This window comes from Podarcis melisellensis, assembly GCF_964234715.1.
Source record: "Podarcis melisellensis genome assembly, chromosome: W".
NCBI lineage: Eukaryota > Metazoa > Chordata > Lepidosauria > Squamata > Lacertidae > Podarcis > Podarcis melisellensis.
In genome coordinates, this window is record NC_138535.1 from 17,612,257 (window position 1) to 17,630,723 (window position 18,467).

At 43.3% G+C, this 18,467-nt stretch overlaps 1 protein-coding gene across 1 annotated transcript in view; it reads right to left on the reverse strand.

The window, feature by feature from the left end:
- Positions 1 to 18,467, reverse strand: part of LOC309361223 (uncharacterized protein) — a gene marked incomplete at its 3' end in the record, with an annotated part of 497,879 nt that overhangs the window by 322,870 nt on the left and 156,542 nt on the right. The window lies entirely within an intron of this gene.

The window sequence follows — 18,467 nt, forward strand, 5'->3', positions numbered from 1 at the left end:
GGGCAGAGCAGTTCCGCAATCATAGGGTTTGTTTCAACACAGATAACCAGGCGGTAGTGGCTGTTCTTTCTAGACAGTCCGCACGTTCCACCAGGGTGGGAAACTTGTTACGGTCCTTCGTCCTCCTGTGTCTTGAGCAGAATATATATTTTCCAGCCAAATTTGTACCTGGCATTAATAATGACATAGCGGATGCTCTGTCTCGTTTTCAGATGGAGCGCTTCCGCTCTTTAGCACCGGATGCGGAACAATCATCGATGCCTTTTCCGAAGCATCTCTGGAGTCTTGGGAGCAAGAAGTGATGAAGGGAGTATTCGGTGCAGTTGCCCCTTCCACAATGAGATCATACAAGAAAGCGTGGGCTGACTTCCTAAAGTTCTGCAACAGAGTACCCAGCACGAGGCAGAATTCCATTCCCTCAACGAGGGAGGTCCTCCGCTACTTAGCCCACCTGAAGGAGCTGGGCAGGGCACCAAAGACTCTTAATATTCAGTCCGCAGGAATCTCATATTTCTGTAAAGCCTTTTTTTGCCACCAACCCGTGCGCTGAATTTATAGTGCGTAAGACCTTAGAGGGTTGGTGCCGGCTCCAGCCTCCCAGCACTGACAAGAGGAGGCCTTTAACTTTCGATATTCTGACCCAGATACACAAAAAATTACGACCAATATGCTGGTCAAAATATGAAGCTCGCCTTTTCTCTGCCGCTTATTCCATAGCCTTCTTTGGTGCCCTTCGCATAGGGGAGGTAGTCTGTGAGGGAGGGGTTGCCCACTGCCAGAGGGGCATCCTCTTAAGTGACCTGACCCTATCTAGGACTGACCTAATCATTCAAGTACGGAGCTCTAAGACGGACCAACAGGGTAGGGGGGCCCTCCTTCGGTTACCAGCCGCTCAGGATAGCGGACCCTGCCCAGTTAGGGATGCGAGGCGTTTCCTCTACTTAAGACCCAATAGCCTTGGCCCTTTCTTAATTCACGCCGATGGATCGCTCTTGACCAGACACCAGTTTACACGGGTGATGCGCATTGCTTTGGCAGCATGCGGGCTGCCCGCGGCGGAATTTGTGGCTCACTCCTTTCGAATTGGGGCAGCTACCACCGCAGTACACCTCAGGCTCTCGGCCGAGAGGATAAAGGACTTGGGGCGGTGGAAATCTAATGCATACAAAGCTTATGTGAGAAAGAATCTATGACTAGCGGTTGAGCTCCTGACCTTGGTTTTTCTGTCTATTTGCTTTTCAGAATACACGAGGGTGCGCATTTGGTTGGTGGGCCACAGCATTGTGCATTGGGCCAAGAATTGAGCCATGAGGACCGGGTTGGGGCAAAACTTGAACTTACCTGAAAATGTTGAACTGGCATGGTTAGCGCGAAGGGGGATGCGCTGGAGCGAATTCAAGCCAGCCGTGATGGTGAGAGCTGCCGCTGAGGGCCCACCTGATGCCCTGGTCATCCAGCTAGGGGAAAACAACCTAGCGTACCGCAAAGCTATTGACTTGAGATGGAACATTTTTGACGATTTTGCTGATCTGTTGGCGGCTTATCCAAACATTACTATATTGCGGTCCTCGTTGCTTGAGAGGAGGATATGGAGGGATAGTGTGAGCCCGGTTGGACTCAATAAAGCAAGAAAGGTCTTGGAGCGGGCTGTGGCACGTAGAGTGGCGGCTGTGGGCGGGTGCGTCATAGGCCACCCAGGCATCCAGTACAGCAACGAGGCCCTCTACAGACGGGATGGCGTGCATCTGTCAGATGCTGGAAACGATATTTGGTTGGGGGACATCATAGCAGGGATTAGGAATTGGTTACAGGTTTGAAGGTATTGGCAGCGAGCTTTGCTTGATTGGCAGTTAGGCATTGGCAGGGGTAATTGTTATGCAAATGAAGGGGGGAAGGAAGCGCCATCACCTTTCCCCAATGAAAAGGGTAGTCTGGTAGAGGGGACTTGCCACGCAAAGCCATTTCCGAACTGGAGAGGAGAGGGGGTTGCGAGCTACCACCTCCCACACACGCGGGGGCTGGCCTTTTTGCCCCCGCGAAAACAAGGGAATCCCCAGGCGTGCCTGCAACCCTGCCCGCCAATCGGCGGGCTAGGGAGGCGTGGCCTGGCCCATTTAAGGCCAGGCACGACCAGGGACCACCCTCTTTGCCCCATTCCAGCTGACCGGTTTTCCCATCCCACCCACCCTTTAGGCTTAGCTAGCTGTGACCTTGCTATGGACTTTGGTTGGTCGCCGCAAGGGGCCTGGTAGGAATTTTTACAACTTGGCACACTTACAGCCTTTTGGTTTTTTCGCCTACCTCGTAGCAAACGTCACAACTTCCTTGGTATTGGCAGTTAAGCATTGGCAGGGGTAATTGTTATGCAAATGAAGGGGGGAAGGAAGCACCATCACCTTCCCCCAATGAAAAGGGTAGTTCGGTAGAGGACTCCGGGGGGCGTTGCCCTGTCCGAAACCTAGGGAGGTAAGGGCCTCCGGCACGCCCCCGAGTGGTGACACCCATGGGATCCTAGTTGGCTTACTTCAACAGGACCCCCACGGCTTGTGGATGACCCTTCCCGGTCTCCATGCCGGGTAGTCGATAGGAGCCAATGCCTAAGGCCAATACCTTCCTATTCCTGTAATCAATAAAGTTGTGGCCTTTTTATGCCCATTAACCTTAAATAATGTGTCCTGTGTCTTCATTTTACATGGGGGAGGGGACTTGCCACGCAAATAAATCTTGACCTTATCATTGCTAATGGGGCGCTCCCCAGGGACAGAGAAGGCGAGTACACATTCATAAATACAAATGGAGCCAGCATAGTAGACTACTGTCTCACTAACAGGGAGGCCTTCAAATCAATTAAAAAATTCAACATAGATAATAGGACTAAAAGTGACCACCTACCTCTAATCGTCTCCACTACTGGCCAAAATTCAATTCAGCGCTCTTACATAGAACATGAGGAAAAAGATAAAGCAAATGATCCAGCATTGCATAGAAAAAAATGGACACCTGAGATAGCAATTGCAGTTGAGAATAGATTGCATTCACAAACTGCAATTAAGTTAAGATCAATTATAATAAACAATTTATTAATAGATTCCTCCCTGACGGCTTACCAGAATCTCATTGAGTCCTTGCAGGATGTGGTCTCTGTCAACATAAACTCAGCCGGCAAGCCACGCACTGCTAAAGGGCGCTGTTGGTTTGACCAAGAGTGCCGCACAAAGAAGGAAGCCTTAAGGAACGCTTATTTGGCCTATAGAAACGTTGGACTAAATTACTTACCTCCATCTTATTTCAAAATCAAAAAAGAGTATAAAGCCCTTTTGGCCTCAAAAAAAGGCAGTCCGAACAAAATTCCTGCTATTGAATGCCTCACTAAACAATGAAACTAAACTCTTTTGGCAACTTGTCTCCGACTCAATGAAAAATAATTCTTCAGCCCCCAGCTGTGCCATTCCAGCTCAGGTTTAGGAGAACCACTTCAGAAATATATTTATGGAAAATCCAAACCTCCTTTCCAGCTTCCATGATGATGACAGGGCAGAATTGTCACTGCTCCCTCATTGGAGGCTGGTTACTGTGGAGGAAGTCCATGCATTAATTGGGAATCTGAAGAGCGGAAAGGCTCCGGGGAAAGACTTTATCCCAGCGGAATTGATTACATCAAACCAGCACTGGTGGGCTCCACTTCTGGCAGCACTTTTTACGGTAGTAAATAACTCAGGAAAAGTACCATATAGCTGGAAACATGCTATAGTAGTCCCAATCTTTAAGAGAGGCCACCCAAATGTACCCTCCAATTATAGGCCAATTAGCCTGCTTTCAATAATTGGGAAGCTGTATGCCCGATTCCTCAGTAGCAAACTGACAACTTTTCTAAATGAACATAATATACTATCTGAAGCCCAGGCAGCCTTTTGTGAGAACCATTCAACATCAGACCACTGTCTAATGCTGTCCTTCCTAGCCGAGAAGTATACCAGGCCTCTACAGGGTAAACTCTTCATGGCCTTCATGGATCTGAAATCAGCGTTTGACTCCATTCCCCGATCCCAGCTATGGTCCAAATTAAATCTGATTTTGCAGGACAAACGACTCCTCTTTCTTATAAAAGCCCTGTATAATGGAACCAAACTGCAGGTCCGATGCGGTCGACAGGGACAGTTATCAAACAGCATCAAGATGACTAGGGGGGTGAGACAGGGATGCATTTTGGCCCCCACATTGTTTTGTCTATTCTTTCAGCGTTTGATCTAGGGAAGGGTTTGTACCAACACCTGACCAATGAGGAATTTGTCAGCAAATGGCAGAAAACCATGGCTAAAAAAGCCACCTCTATTGGTCTGTCACCCCCCCCCCAACTGTATTACCTGGGCTATGAATGCGACCAAAAGATGTTAAAGCAAAGATTATGGGATAATGCACACAGTGACTTGCGATCTCAATCACACGCAGTCTGTAGTCCGCTGGCAGTAGGAGTACACTATGGGCATGTCTTTAAGTTAACATCTTACATTAAAAACATGACAGTACCAAATTATCGAAGGATTTCAACAAAGCCAGACTGAACGTCTTTCCTTCTGCAGTGTTGGATGGCAGGTTGAGAGGAGCTCCCTACCAGGACAGACTTTGCTCGTGTGCTCAAGACATAGATTCCATAAAACATATTTTGTTGCACTGTGCAAAATATGAGCAAGCCAGGGCTGAACTGATATTACCCTTGCTGGTACCTTTCCCAGGAAAATCAGAGGCTCACTATGTCAGGTTCCTATTGGAAGACAGGACAAACGCTAGAACATTAGCAGTGGCAAACTTTTTATCAGTGGTTGCAAGAACCAATGATCCCTATATTCTGAACAAAATGCTTGTTTAACCTGGAGGTAGGCTGTATGAATTGTGTATTGCTTTGTAACGATTTGTTGGGTCTCTGGACCATAATAAAGGTTGATGATGATGAGTTTTGAATTTTGTTCTATCTTAATGTCCATTGAGTCCAGTTTATAATTTATGGTCATGTGCATTCCAACAATTAATTATTTCAGGTTAGCATTTGGGTCTATTTCAGCTGTCGACTGTTGCCTTCCTTGTAAACCTGAAGTGGTGGTTATTGTAGATTGTATTTTCTTGGTATTCATTTTAATTTCTTTATTATGTACAAACGTAGTCAGGCTTGTTTAAAATAATTCTATAATTCTATCAATTTAATCTTTTAAATTGGGAGTTTTAATCCAAGGAATTCCTGGTGGGTGTTATAGTTTCTATTACCTCATTTCATAGTTCCACTCTATCTCCTTATTTTAATTTACTTTCCCCCTTTTCTATCAATCTAACCAATATATTCCCCCCTTTCACCTTTCACTGCTAGCTATAATCTATCACTGCTAGCTATAAGCAACATTGAAAATTGATTTATGAAATATTTTACTTATGCAAGATGGGTATGTTTGACAGAGAATAGTAGAACTTAACAGTTAAAAAAGGAAAGAGGAAAAAATATTAAAAGTGCAACTTCTTTTTCCTCCACCAAGTGGTGCAATGTTCTTATACCTTTCGTTGATGAGACGGGGGTTAGTCTTTCTTTGAGTCTATCAGGGATCTTTTCGGTTGTTGTTCCGTTTTTGTAATTCCAGTTTCTCTTACACAAAGAAGATGATCCAGCTTTTGTTCCCCTCCATCTTAGTTTCCTCTTTCTCCCCTGTTGTTTTCTGCCTTACTTCCTTGTCCCCTCTACACTCTCCTGCTCTTACTCAATTTCTAGCCCAATTTTAATCACTCTTGTCTCCTTTTGCCTTACTCCCCCAGATTCCCAATGCGATCCCTCGTCGTCCTGTTTCTCCCGACTCCCAAGTCCTCCCAGTCTCTCTCCGCCACTTGCCGCTGCCTCTGCAGAGCCCCATGTACCTCTTTTTGCATTTGCAAACCTTGGAAAGCCTTCACCGCCATTAAACTTCACATATTTGTCTTTCTGCCTTCCGCTTTCCTCTTGATTTCTTTCTCTTTATACTCCGTGCTCTGTCTATTCCGACTGTCCCCTTGTGGGTTAAAATTTTGTATTGTCCTCACCAATATCTAGGCTATTTGATATGCTTTTGCCACTTATTGGTGCTATTTTTCGCAAAGCTTTCCAAACACAACTTTAAAAGCCACGCAGAGGTGGGCCTCCTTTTTCTCTCCCTCGTGCTTCTGTTTTGACATGAGTAAAGTTCACCATTCTTCTTCTTCTGTTGGTAATATTGTAGATTATTAGGAGTATGGGTTGAAATTCCAGTTTTAATTTCAGAGAAACCTGATGCTTTCTCGCTGGGGTCCTAAGGCATCTCACAGTTGGGAATGCCCCCCTTTTTGTGCCGGGATTCTCCCGTCTTCTTTCACTTTTATTGTGCAGGAACGACAGGAAACCCCTTCTCGCGCTGCTCGGTGCCTTTTGGGTTGAGACCTCCTCCCAAACATTTTTTTTTTTTGGGGGGGGGGGGGAGTCAGCGTCGCTCTCGCTCTTCCCCAGTTCCCGTTTACCATGATTGGGTGTGCTCCACTGATGCAGAGCACTTTCCCTTGACCCGCCATTGAGCGCACCATGCCGGAAGTCTCATATATAAAAACATAATAAAACATTAAACTTTTTAAAAAAAACTTCCCTGTACAGGATTGCCTTCAGATGGCTCAGGGGATGGAGAACTCCATACCCTCCAACCTTGCAAGCAATCCTATTCGGAATAAGGCAATTTCCCTTTAAAAACGGGAAACGTTGACAGCTATGAGACTTTAGCCAGATGATAGAAACAAAACAGCAGCCAGTAGGCCTGATCTTTCTTGTTGCAACAAGAGTTCCCACTGCCACAAAGACAAAGCAGCCAGAAGCCCCGATCAATGGTTACATCCGTATTTTAAAGTTTTCCATAATACATCTCAGGATGCATAATCAAGACATCATAGATATGTCACAGAAGTAGTGTGGTCTCAGATAGAACATGAGATCCAGGCACACCCCTGTCACACAAATATAGTCTTTCACACTTACTCCCATCCCAGTACAAAGGAAAGTATTTGCAGCTCCTTGGTCCCTGAGTCAAATCAAATACACCCCTTTGTCTTGTCTGGCTTCATCCCACTATGGGGTGGATAGGCATTGTGATTGAGGTGGTTATGTGTCTGACACTCTTAGGGCAGGATATCACTGGTCATGACTCCTTGGAAAGGCCCTGCAGATGTGACTGTACATCTCAGGAATTATGGTGGGCTCACTCACCCCTCCCCTTATACCTCACTTCCGGGGTCCTAAATGCCATTGGAACTGAGAAGATTGATACAATGAGTGATTTCCTATGAATTTCTAAAGTTTTCCCATTGAGCCAGTGCATAAATACATTTATCAGTGAATCGCCCCCTGTCCCCTCCTTCCTGCTCCCAAGAGCTGGGACTCATGATTTAACAGTTTTTAAATGGAATTATGTATTGACAAGACACTGGCTTTTTCTGCCATCTATTAATTCCAACTCTGGGGAGTCCAACTTTCCCTCCCACCCACCCTCCACACTTTTTCAATTTCATGCTGGAGGAATATGTTGACCTGACTGATATTTTGGGAAATGGTTTGCCCTCTATACAATTGGACAACTCTGTAGGAATAACAGAGGCGCTGGGAGGTTGAATGCAGGTGAGCGGTGCAGGAGCAAGCTGGTATGAAGGGAAGCCTTGCTTCTGCACATGACTGTGGCATAATGGGAAGTCTTGCTTCTAAGCTTTGTTTCTGCACATGATGCTGCACAAATTGTTCTAATACTAAGACATTCTTTCATCACCTTAGAATGTTCAGTTCACATTGAGTTCAGGAAAACATTATACTCTGACCTGTTCTTAATGCATAGTTGACCACGTCTATCGGAACGTAATTGTTTAAGTCTTACTATATCAATCATTAGTTATAATTCAATTAGGAGGTTTTCATGCCTGTCTAGTTTTGTGCTCCCTTTCCCAGCCTTTAATCTATTGGTGATTAATGCCTATATGCAACCTTTGCTTTGTACTTGTGTTAACCAATCAGCAATAAGCACATACGTGGCAATGCTGTAATATTCAATAAAAGGGACTCCCCGAGACATGCTCGAGAGATGCCTCCCATATGACACTCGCTACTCGTCTGTCGTTATTTCAACCCAACACTGGCAACGTGCTCCAAGCAGGCTGCCAACTAGCTGTGCAGAGGCTCCTTTTATTAACAGAAGTCAACAATTGGAAACAGTAGTGAAACCACTCTGAACATGACGTATTTCCATCTAAGCACATTCCCAGCATTATCATATACACGTGTTAGCAGGTGTTTCCCTAAAATGTTTTCCCCGATACTTGATTACATCTGTGTCCCCGCTCATGGTCCAGCCAAGCGTTATGTCTAGTAACCAAATCTGTGAGAGGACAAACGGTCTGGGGAAAACCCCTGTCTTCTGGCCAAGAGGCTAGAGTTCAGGGAGAGTGGCTGCAAGGCTCCTTGGCACACTGTGGCATGCTGGGTGCGAGGTGTGCCTCAGCACAGGTGGAGCGTCACTCCCACATTTCCCCTTTCCCTAAATATTAAGAGATGGCGTATTTTGAGTCCGAATTGGTAAGGGCCAAAATGTGAGGCCCAAAGCGTGGTTTGCAAAGCTGGAGCAGAGAGGGTCATGATGTGGGGGACAAGGCAAACCTTGCAAAGTTGAAAAATGAGGAAACACATTGTATGAAGCAACATTCTGAGATCAGGCAGATTATGATCAAAATGGTGTAAGCAAAAACTTGTTTAAGCCATGGAAGATCAGGAAGCCAGCTAGTGAGCCAGCTCCACAGTTTGTCAAAGCCTTAATTGGCAAAAGCAGGCATAACATGAAAAGAAACAGCATGGAGTTGGCAGTAAGCTGGCCAAATATATGGCAGCTAATAATGAGCCTAATGCCTCTGGTTGCTCAGGCTCGAGAGAGCTGATGTTGTCCAGTGGCAACAAGGGCTTTGGTGTCACCCCGAGTGACTAGACGTGGTTCTTTCCTGGTCTGCACTTGGCAGCGCCATGTCTCCCTCAGGTGGTGTTTTTCCAGCATCTCCTGTAGGGTTAGCTGGAAGTTTGGAATTGGATTGGTCAGGTCCTGATGCCAGGTCATGCTGGACAGCGGATTGGACTGCTGACCGCACACACCAAATTGGAACTCACAATGGACCTGTAGGGGTAAAAGATAATAGCATAGCCCTGCCCCCAGGTGATCAGGGCCACACCACTCCAGATCTGGTAGCTGTTGACAAAATAGGTTGTTAAGGTCAAGGTCCTTGGCTTTGCAGAAATGCCTGTCTGCTGGTGCAAGTTGTTCTGAATTAGAAACAAGATGGTTAATTGAAAACAACAAAGTGTTTAATTTATACTGAAATTGCTTAGGGTCCTGCACTTCCCCATTTCCTAATTGTTTTTCCAAAAGGTGCCTTCAGGGAGTGATTGACAGGTTTGACCTGTTGAATTCACCATTGCTGCAGTTTCAGATCGCTGGCGGTAGCCCAGATCAAACTAGAGAAGGTATCTATGGTGACTTGAACTGCAGAATTAGGGCTTAACATGTGTTACAGACATCACATCCATATGCCATAACTGCATGAGAGGAGAGGCATTTTGGAACAGTGAGGACAGGTGCGAATTAAAGCCTATGCAAAGAGCAGTTTGAACTGTTTTGCTAGAACCTTTGCAGATTGATGAAAAAAAACATTTAACGTCCACTGGGTCAAAGTATGAGGAAGTTACAGTTAGCTCTCGCAAGGCAGCATCTGCTCGGGCATTTCATGCTGCTAAGAGCTCAGGCAGATTTGACGCCGAAGAAAGGAAATGAACGCTTGAGAAATTAGCTACTGCAGAGAGAGAAACAAAGCCAACAAATTCTTATCAATTTGATGGGTTATCAAAGGCATAGGCAATTGTTCAATAAGCTGATATACAAAAATGGCTATCTACTATCAGCGCAGACATAACAGCTGGAAAAAGCTAGAAAGGCTGAGAGCCGAAGAGGGATGTGCTTTACACACCAGCTTGCATTCTCAAAAAGTTTGCAGCCCCTCGTGTTGGACTGCCATCAGTAAAGAGAGTTATGGCATGAGGGATTGGCATTGGCTGACAGAGCTGGCGAACCAGGAGAGGAAAACACTGAGTCACAACTGTTCAAAGATTTTTGGGTGAGTTCTGCATTAAGGTTATTAAAATCAGAATTAGTGAACTGCAGGGCATGAGACCATCCCTTTTATTGAGGTATTAAAATCAGCTAAGCATGTGCTGTTTTTCCAGTCATGGAAATGATGTCTGAGGGTTTTAGCAACTCAAAAACTGTAATGGTGCTGTGGGCAACTTATAATGGCTGTGGAACTTCCGGTTGATCACGAAGCTGAAAGCAAGCGGGATTTAACCCTCAGGGGAGAATCCAGCTTTTCAGGGGGGAAAGGGGGCATTTGCATAGGCGCTGCAAGCCCCCAAAAACCTCAGAAGGCAAATTCTGAGGGCAGATTCCCAGCGAGCCGAAGACACTCTCCGCCAGCCAAAACACTCCTTTTAGGAGTGAGAGAGTTGCTGAGATTGAGACGCTGGCGTGGGTCACCATATTCCACTCCCGAGAAGCACAGCCTCAAGCTCGCCCAGCACAGTGATTGACTCCAAAGGAAAAGAAATCTGCATTTGAATTGGTGAGAGACAAAAGGCTTTTAAATTTAAAACAATTCGCATGCAGCGGGGTGGTAAAAAGGAGGTCAGCCCCGTCTGGGAATTGCATTGGGATGCAGGACATTCCTACGGAACAGAAAAGGCCTGATGTTCCCTACTGTGGAATTTATTGCTTTAAAGTAAACACATTTGCTGGAAAAGAGGATTATATATAATAAACTTAAAAGAGGTGAAAGCCTCTGTTTGTGGATATTATTGATCTGTCTGGAATCTCTGCTTTGGCAGGAGGAGAACCACCTGGAAACTTTTACTTTCACTTTTAGTAACTGCGTAGCAGAAATTAAAACTTTAAAGTGCAGCCTTTCTTTCTAACTTTAAATGGTCCAAACCACAGAAGCTTGGAGATGCTACTGGGACCAAATTGGAAGTAACTTGGATATTTATTTATTTATTACTTTATTACTCTTTATTGCCGCTAATTTAGAGAAGCGTGGAGTGGAGAGTAAAACAATAAATCAACCCCTCCTTTTCTTCTTTGTGTGGATTGTTAGAGCTAGAGGACTGGCGTCTAGAGAAAATTTCCTATCCTCCTTTTGATAAATACACTGTCTTCCCTTCTGCTTTCTGGATAATTTTTGGATTATTGGATTGGCATCTTCTTTATTTTCCTCCCCTTTTGACTGGTGGATTATTGGTCTGTGTGTGGAATTAGGCTGACAAGCAGCTGAAGAAGTGTTTTGTTTTATATTTGGTTCTATATTTTCCATTGTTGGTGGACAAGGGTTTTTTTGTTTTGTTTTGTTTTGTTTTTTGTCCCCCCCCTCTCCTTTTTATTATTAATTATTAATACCACTGACTTCTAAGGATAGGCCAAACAAGAGGCAGAAGGCAACAATTTATATCTATATTTTAACCTTCAACTGGGTGGTTTTGGGGCTCACTCATTGAAATTGTGGATTAGCTATTTAAGAGGCAAGAAAACTGCTGTGGTGATATCTAGTGGTGAAAGGGGGAATTACAATTAAGTAATTTCAATTACAAATTTACAATTAGTTATAAAACTACAATTAAGTAATGGCAGAAAAAAAGAAGGTAGGAGATGGAGGGACAACACTAGAGGAGAGCGTTGAAACAAGAAAGTGAGAATAAAAGTGAAATTTTGAAAATGTTTGCAGAAATTTAAAAGGACATAAAACAGTGAAAAAAAATATTGAGACAAGACTGCAGCAAATGGATCAAAAATATGATTTGACAGTTGAAGAACTGAAAGGCCAGTTGAAGAAAATAACAAAAAGAACACAAAGTTTGGAGGAAGGAATAAAGCGGATAAAGCAAGAAGTAAGATATATTAAAAAAGAAGAGGAAAAAGTTAAGACAGAAGTTTCAGAAATCAACAAAACACAAGAAGAGTTATGGGATGTGATTGCTATGAATGAACTGAGGCAGAGAGAAACAAATTTGAGATTGAGATCTGTACCACAAACACAAGGAGAACATATTTTGGAAAATTAAATAACAGAAATTCCACAATGGCTAAACATGGAAGCACAAGACGTGGCAAAAACAATTCAAAACTCATTTAGGATTAAAACAAGAACAACAAAGGGGAAAAAATTCCCAGGAGACTGTTTGATTATATTTAAAGATAGAGAAATGAGAAATCTGATTTTGCAGAAGAATAGAGAAAAAAGATTATATATTGATGGAGTGTTTACTATCATATTTTAAGACATCCCACTTCGGTTGTTAAAGAAACGCGACCAATATAGGACATTAACACAGATTTTGAGGAAAAACAGTATTGAATTTAAATGGGAATTTCCAGAAGGAATCTCATTCTACTATAAGGAGAAAAAAATTAAATTTAAGAATGTGGATGAGACACACAAATTTCTGAAACGATATAAAGAGATGGGAAAAGGAGAAGAGGCAGCAGCAGCAGAACTAGAGGGAGAAGACATTAATAAATCAGAAGAAAAGGAAGGAGGAGGAGGAGGACAGGTTTAAGAACCTTAAGAACTTTACTACAAAGGAGGCCAAAATGGCATTGAAATTATGGACATGGAATGTAAATGGTATTAACAATAAAAATAAAAGGAGCAGAATTGGACATTTTTTGTTAAAAAAGAATTTGGATATTATCTGCTTACAAGAGATGCATGTAGCTAGAAAACATAGAAGAGTACTGATCAACAAAAAATTAGGAAATGAATTTATCTCATCTGATAAAAGTAAGAAGAGAGGAGTGGTGATGTATATATATATAAAAATAGAGTCTCGACAAATCTTTAAGGACAAAAAAGGCAGAGTAATAGCAGTACAAGTCATCTGGCAAGGTGAAAAAGTGATAATTGTCGGAATCTACGCACCTAATGGTAGTAAGATGGAATTTTACAAAGACTTGGACGAAAAACTGTTTGAATTTATGGATCAAAAAATTATAATTATGGGAGACATGAACAGAGTAGTCTCATTGGAAATGGATAGAATTAGGAAAAAAGAGAATATGAAAGAAGGGAAGTTACCAAGGACCTTTTTCTCTAGGATAGAGAATTGTAATTTAATAGATGTTTGGAGACTGAGACACCCATTAGACAAGCAATTTACATATTTCTCAAAACCAAATCAATCAGCTTCTACAATTGACTACGTATGGCTTTCCAGTGAATTAACACCCAGAGTAACAAAAATAGAAATACAACCAAATATATTTTCGGATCATAATGCAATTAGATGCGAAATAAAAGAATTGGATGTAAAGACCTTTTGATGGAGATTGAATGAAAATTTGTTAGAAGATGAAAAAATTAATGAGAAGGCTCAAAAGATGATAACAGAATATTTTGTAAATAATTGTAATAAAGGAACTAAAATAAGTGTTGTTTGGGACGCTAGTAAAGCAGTTATGTGAGGCTTCTTTAAATTTATTCCTGATGCTATTTTGTTGTATAGAGAGAAAGGACAAAAAAGAGATCTTAAATCAGATTATGGAAAATGAGAAAAAACTAATAAAAATCCAAGATATTTAAGAATTAATCAAAATATTAAGATGCTACAAAGCCAAATTGCAATGTTAATCAATCAAGAAGTGTAATGGCATATTAAAAGAATGAGAAAATAATTTTGAACATGCCAACAAATCAGGTAAATGGTTGGCGTGGCAAATTAAAAAAAGGAAAACTCAAAGTACAATAAATAAAATAATATTGGATGGAAAAGAAGTAGAAAATCCGAAAGAAATTAGAAAAGGATTTGTTAACTTTTATAAACAACTGTATAAAAAAACTGGAAAGGAAGATGTAAAAAAGACAGAGGAATTCTTGAAACAGAAAGGAGTGCAACAAATTCCGACAGAGAAGAAGGAACGGCTAAATGAAAGAATAGAGGAAGAAGAAATTAAAGAAGCAATAAAGCAATTGATGTGAAGAAAGAACCTCGTGATTATGAGGTTTTAAAGTTACCACACAAGGAAATAGTAATGTGGAAAAATGCAATGAGAGCAGAAATGAAATCTTTAGCAGAGCATAATGTGTTTACCATTGCCAGAAGGAAAAAAGGCAGTGGACTGTAGATGAGTGTATAAAATAAAGCACTTGGCAGATGGTAGTGTTAAGTACAGAGCTACGCTAGTAGCACGAGGCTTTGCGCAAAGAAAAGGTGAAAGTTTTGATGAAACCTATTCTCCTACTGCAAGGAGTGAAAGTGTACATTTATTGCTAGCTATTGCAGCACAACGTGGGTTTAAGGTAAATCATTTTGATATTGAAACAGCTTATCTTAACGCAAATCTGCACGAAGAAATTTTTATGTATACAAGCACCAGGTTTTGAGGCAGGCAAACAGAATTCTGTATATAGGTTACACAAAGCAATTTATGGGCTCAAACAATCAGCTAGAAATTGGAACGAGTGTCTTGATAATGCTTTAAAAAAATCTTGGCTTTAAAAGAAGCTTAGCTGATAATTGCTTGTACACTAAAGGAAAGGGTGATAAACAAGAATTATGTTTGTCTTATGCTGATGATTTGCTTTATTCTACAAAAAATGACAAGCAAGTGGAAAAATTTGCAGAACAACTAAGAAAGGAATTTAAAGTAAGAGATTTGGGTCCAGTAAAAAATTATCTCTGTCTAGAAATTCAAAGGACAAACAATGGAAGGTTTTTGTTGAGTCAAAAAGATAAAATAATGGAGTTACTTGAAAGAAACAATATGCAAAACAGCAAGGGAGTAAAAACCCCAATGGAAATAGGTTTTTTCAAGAATGAAGGAGAATGCACAGAACCTGTAAATCCTGAAATGTACCATTCAGTAGTTGGAAGTTTACTATACATTTCATTGTGGGGTAGACCAGATTTGAGTTATGCAGTTGGAATACTGAGCAGACTAGTAAGCTACCCCACAGAAAATGCCTTGAAGGGTTTAAAACGTATTTTCCAGTATTTAAACCAAGCAGCTTTCTATGTTGAATCCCCTACCTAGCGGTGTCTCCCATGTTGCAGATTGGGTGAAATGAGGTTGAGAAATAGGATCGAGTCCTTGGAGACAGGTGTAACTCAGGGCCTAACAGCATGTGCTTCCCATGAAGAAGGTCCTGGGTACCCTCCCCGGCACCCCAGTTTAGAAAGGGCTGCAAGGCTGGTAAAGGCCCCACCTCTGGAGAACACCCAATCAACCCCTATTGAAAAGCACTGGCTAGAGCTCATTGGGGTTGGGGTCAAATACACAATGAGCTGTGAAGCAAGCTGGGTGAGCCTCAGCAAGTCCCTCTCCTGTTTCAGGGGGAATTTCCTTGCAATGTTATTGAAAGGCAAAAGGATGGGGGTTGTGGGAGAAAAGGGCTGTATGCAAACTATAAACCAGGAGTGGGAAAGCTGTGACCATGCAGTGCTGCTATAGACTTCAACCCCCATCATCCCCAGACACCCCCTCTGCGAGCTCTCACATGTCCAAGAGGGTTGTTCTGGAACTGCCAGCCTATAAAAGTGATCTCCAGGACATCTCCAGGCTCCACACCTTGGCTGTTTCTGAGAACAAGATCCTGGTACAACACTGAGTCAGGAGAAGGGCTGCTGTTATACTTGGCAATGCACAGCTGCGAAGAGGAAAAACCAAGCCCTTTGTGTCATTAGCCTGCATTGTCATCTGCACCTATGCAATCTGTCCCAATGCAGCACTGGCCAAAGACCCCAGGGGCCTGAAAAGGACCCAACTGGCTACACCACCATTCCTTGCCCTCCCTGCAGGGCCCCTGGATGCTTCTTAGTGGTTGGCAGAGAAAGCATCTGGCGACTGATGCAAGAGAGCTGAGCTCCCATGAACACTAGTTCAGTGTCTGCAGGACAGCCATCCCCCACCCCAAAATGCAATGCGCACCCCGGGGACTCCCTCGATCTGCGCTTGGAATCTCTCTCGGACAGGTGCGTGTCAATGTTAATACACAACGTGATAAAGTCCGTCAGGGCTGCTGGCGTGGGGGTCACCCGTGCCAGTTCACCATTAATGCGGGGATGAAGTCCCTGATGGAAGTGGAACCAACAGGCAGCTTCATTTCACAGGGTGTCGGCAGCCCACCGACGGAACTCTGAGGCATACTCGGTAACTGAGCGAGCCCCCTGCCAGAGGTTCTGCAGGGCCATCCCAGCAAGTGCTGGAAGTAAACAGGCATGTGACACACAACAGTCATGCCTGTTCCCTTTTAAGGTGGAACGGAACCATATCCTAACATCCTCCCCCTTTCTGTGTAACCTGTAGTACCTATGGTTCAACCGAATTGCAACCTTTGTACATAAACCTTAATTTGTTCTCTGTTAACAACCCTAAACAACAGATTAGCAGGAATTTCGTTTCCTGGCATGTAGGACACCTGAATGAGTCATTTCTGAATACACTCTCTTGCACGATGTAACTTAATCTGCAAGTATTTGGTTCTTTGCTTGCAACTCTCTGAGTTCAGCAAAGCCAAACAGGTTCTATTGTCTTGATACACCTGTATAGGACATTTCACAGAAACCTTGATGTCCTGAAACAGTTGCATCAACCACTCACAATCCATGAGAGAAAATGACAGGGCATTGAGTTCTGCTTCACAGGAACTTAGGCTTACAGTGGTTGTACATGTAGCAGACTCCAGAAGTGCTTGTACCGTCCGTGGTGTCGCTTCCAAAACTAGCATCTGCAAAGATTTCAAGACCTCCAGTCTTCTGACTTGTGAACCTCAGTCTGTAGTGCAAAGTCCCCTTCAAATAACGGGCTATGAGCTTCAGAGCTTTCCAATCCTGAACAGTAGGATTGTTGGCATGTCTGCTAAGCAGGTTAGTGCTTACAGCTATGCCAGGTCTTGAACATCTAGCAATGAAATTCAGCTTGCCTAGAATGCATCTGTACAGTGTGGTGTCAGAAAATGCTTCAGCAGCACTATCTAACTGGTAACCTGTCACCATTGGTGTGTCTGCTGGGTTTGCATCAACCAAATTCAGCCTGGTTAATACATCAGCAATTTTCTGTGTTTGATGTACCAGAAAAGTACCTGCTTGGTCCTTCTCCACCTGCAGAGAAAGATAGTTGGATACCTCACCAAGATCCTTCATGTCAAAGTACTCCTTCAGCTGAGCTAGGGTGCTTTGGCACAAAGCCTGATTCTTCCAAAACAGAAGATGATCATCAACAAAACAAACAATACAGTTTGTTTTGCCCCTCCTCCTTGACAAACACACATGGATCAGCTTTGCCTTGGTGAAAACCTAGAGAAAGCAATGTCTCAGTGAGTTTTGTGTTCCAACACCTGGCACTCTGCTTGAGACCATATAGGGACTTCCGTAGTTTACAGACCATTCCCTTCTGTACCTGCACTCCATCAGGTGGAAGCATGTACAGTTCCTCCCCCAAAATCCCGTACAAAAAAGCTGTGTTCACATTGTGAGGAGAAACGTGCAGTTTCTCTTCTGCAACAATCTTGAGCATTAGCCTAATGCTCTCATACTTGACAGTGGGTGAATAGGTCTTGTGGTAATCCTGTCCTGGTACCTGTGAAAAACCTCTGGCGACCAATCTGGCTTTGTGCCTGACAACCTTGCCAGGCTGGTCTGTCTTGGCCTTAAAGATCCATTTGCTACCAACCAGCCTCATTCCTGGGACTACTGGGACTAGCTCCCAGGTTTGGTTCCTATTCAAGGAATCAACTTCGGCCTTCATGGCATTAAGCCATGGCTCAGCATCTTTAGAGGTTAACTCCTGCACCTCTTTGAAGCTTGATGGCTCCCACACCTTCTCTGAGCTACTAAGAACAGCAGTTGCTGTCTTAGCAAACTCATCAGCAAATTTCTTTGGAGGTTTGCCTTTTGTGGCCCTTTCAAATCTGCGCACTAGATGCAAGTCTTCTGCACTCATCTCCTCCTTCTTAAGAGAAAAGTGGCCAATGGTGAACAGTGTTTCTTCCAGTTCAGTGTCAGACGCATCAGATGGTCTGACTGAGGCCTTTGCGCTCTTTTAGTCTGCTGTGTCATCACTGTCTCTGACAACAGCAGCAGCGTTGCCCACTGAGCTGGAATCCAAACTCTGATCATCATCCTCAGCTTTCTCTTCAACCTCATCATCTTCTTCATCCTCTGAGTGACTGGAAAATTCCCACATTTCCCCTCCACTTAGGATTGTATTCAACACTCTTTGTGAACCTCAAGGTCTTAGAGTCAGTCATGAATACTCTGTATGCACCTTTTTCATACCCCATGAACAAACCATGTGCCCCACGCTTTCCAAGCTTGCTGCTCTGTGGGGTGTGGACCCACATGTCAGAACCAAAGATTCTCATGTGCTTGA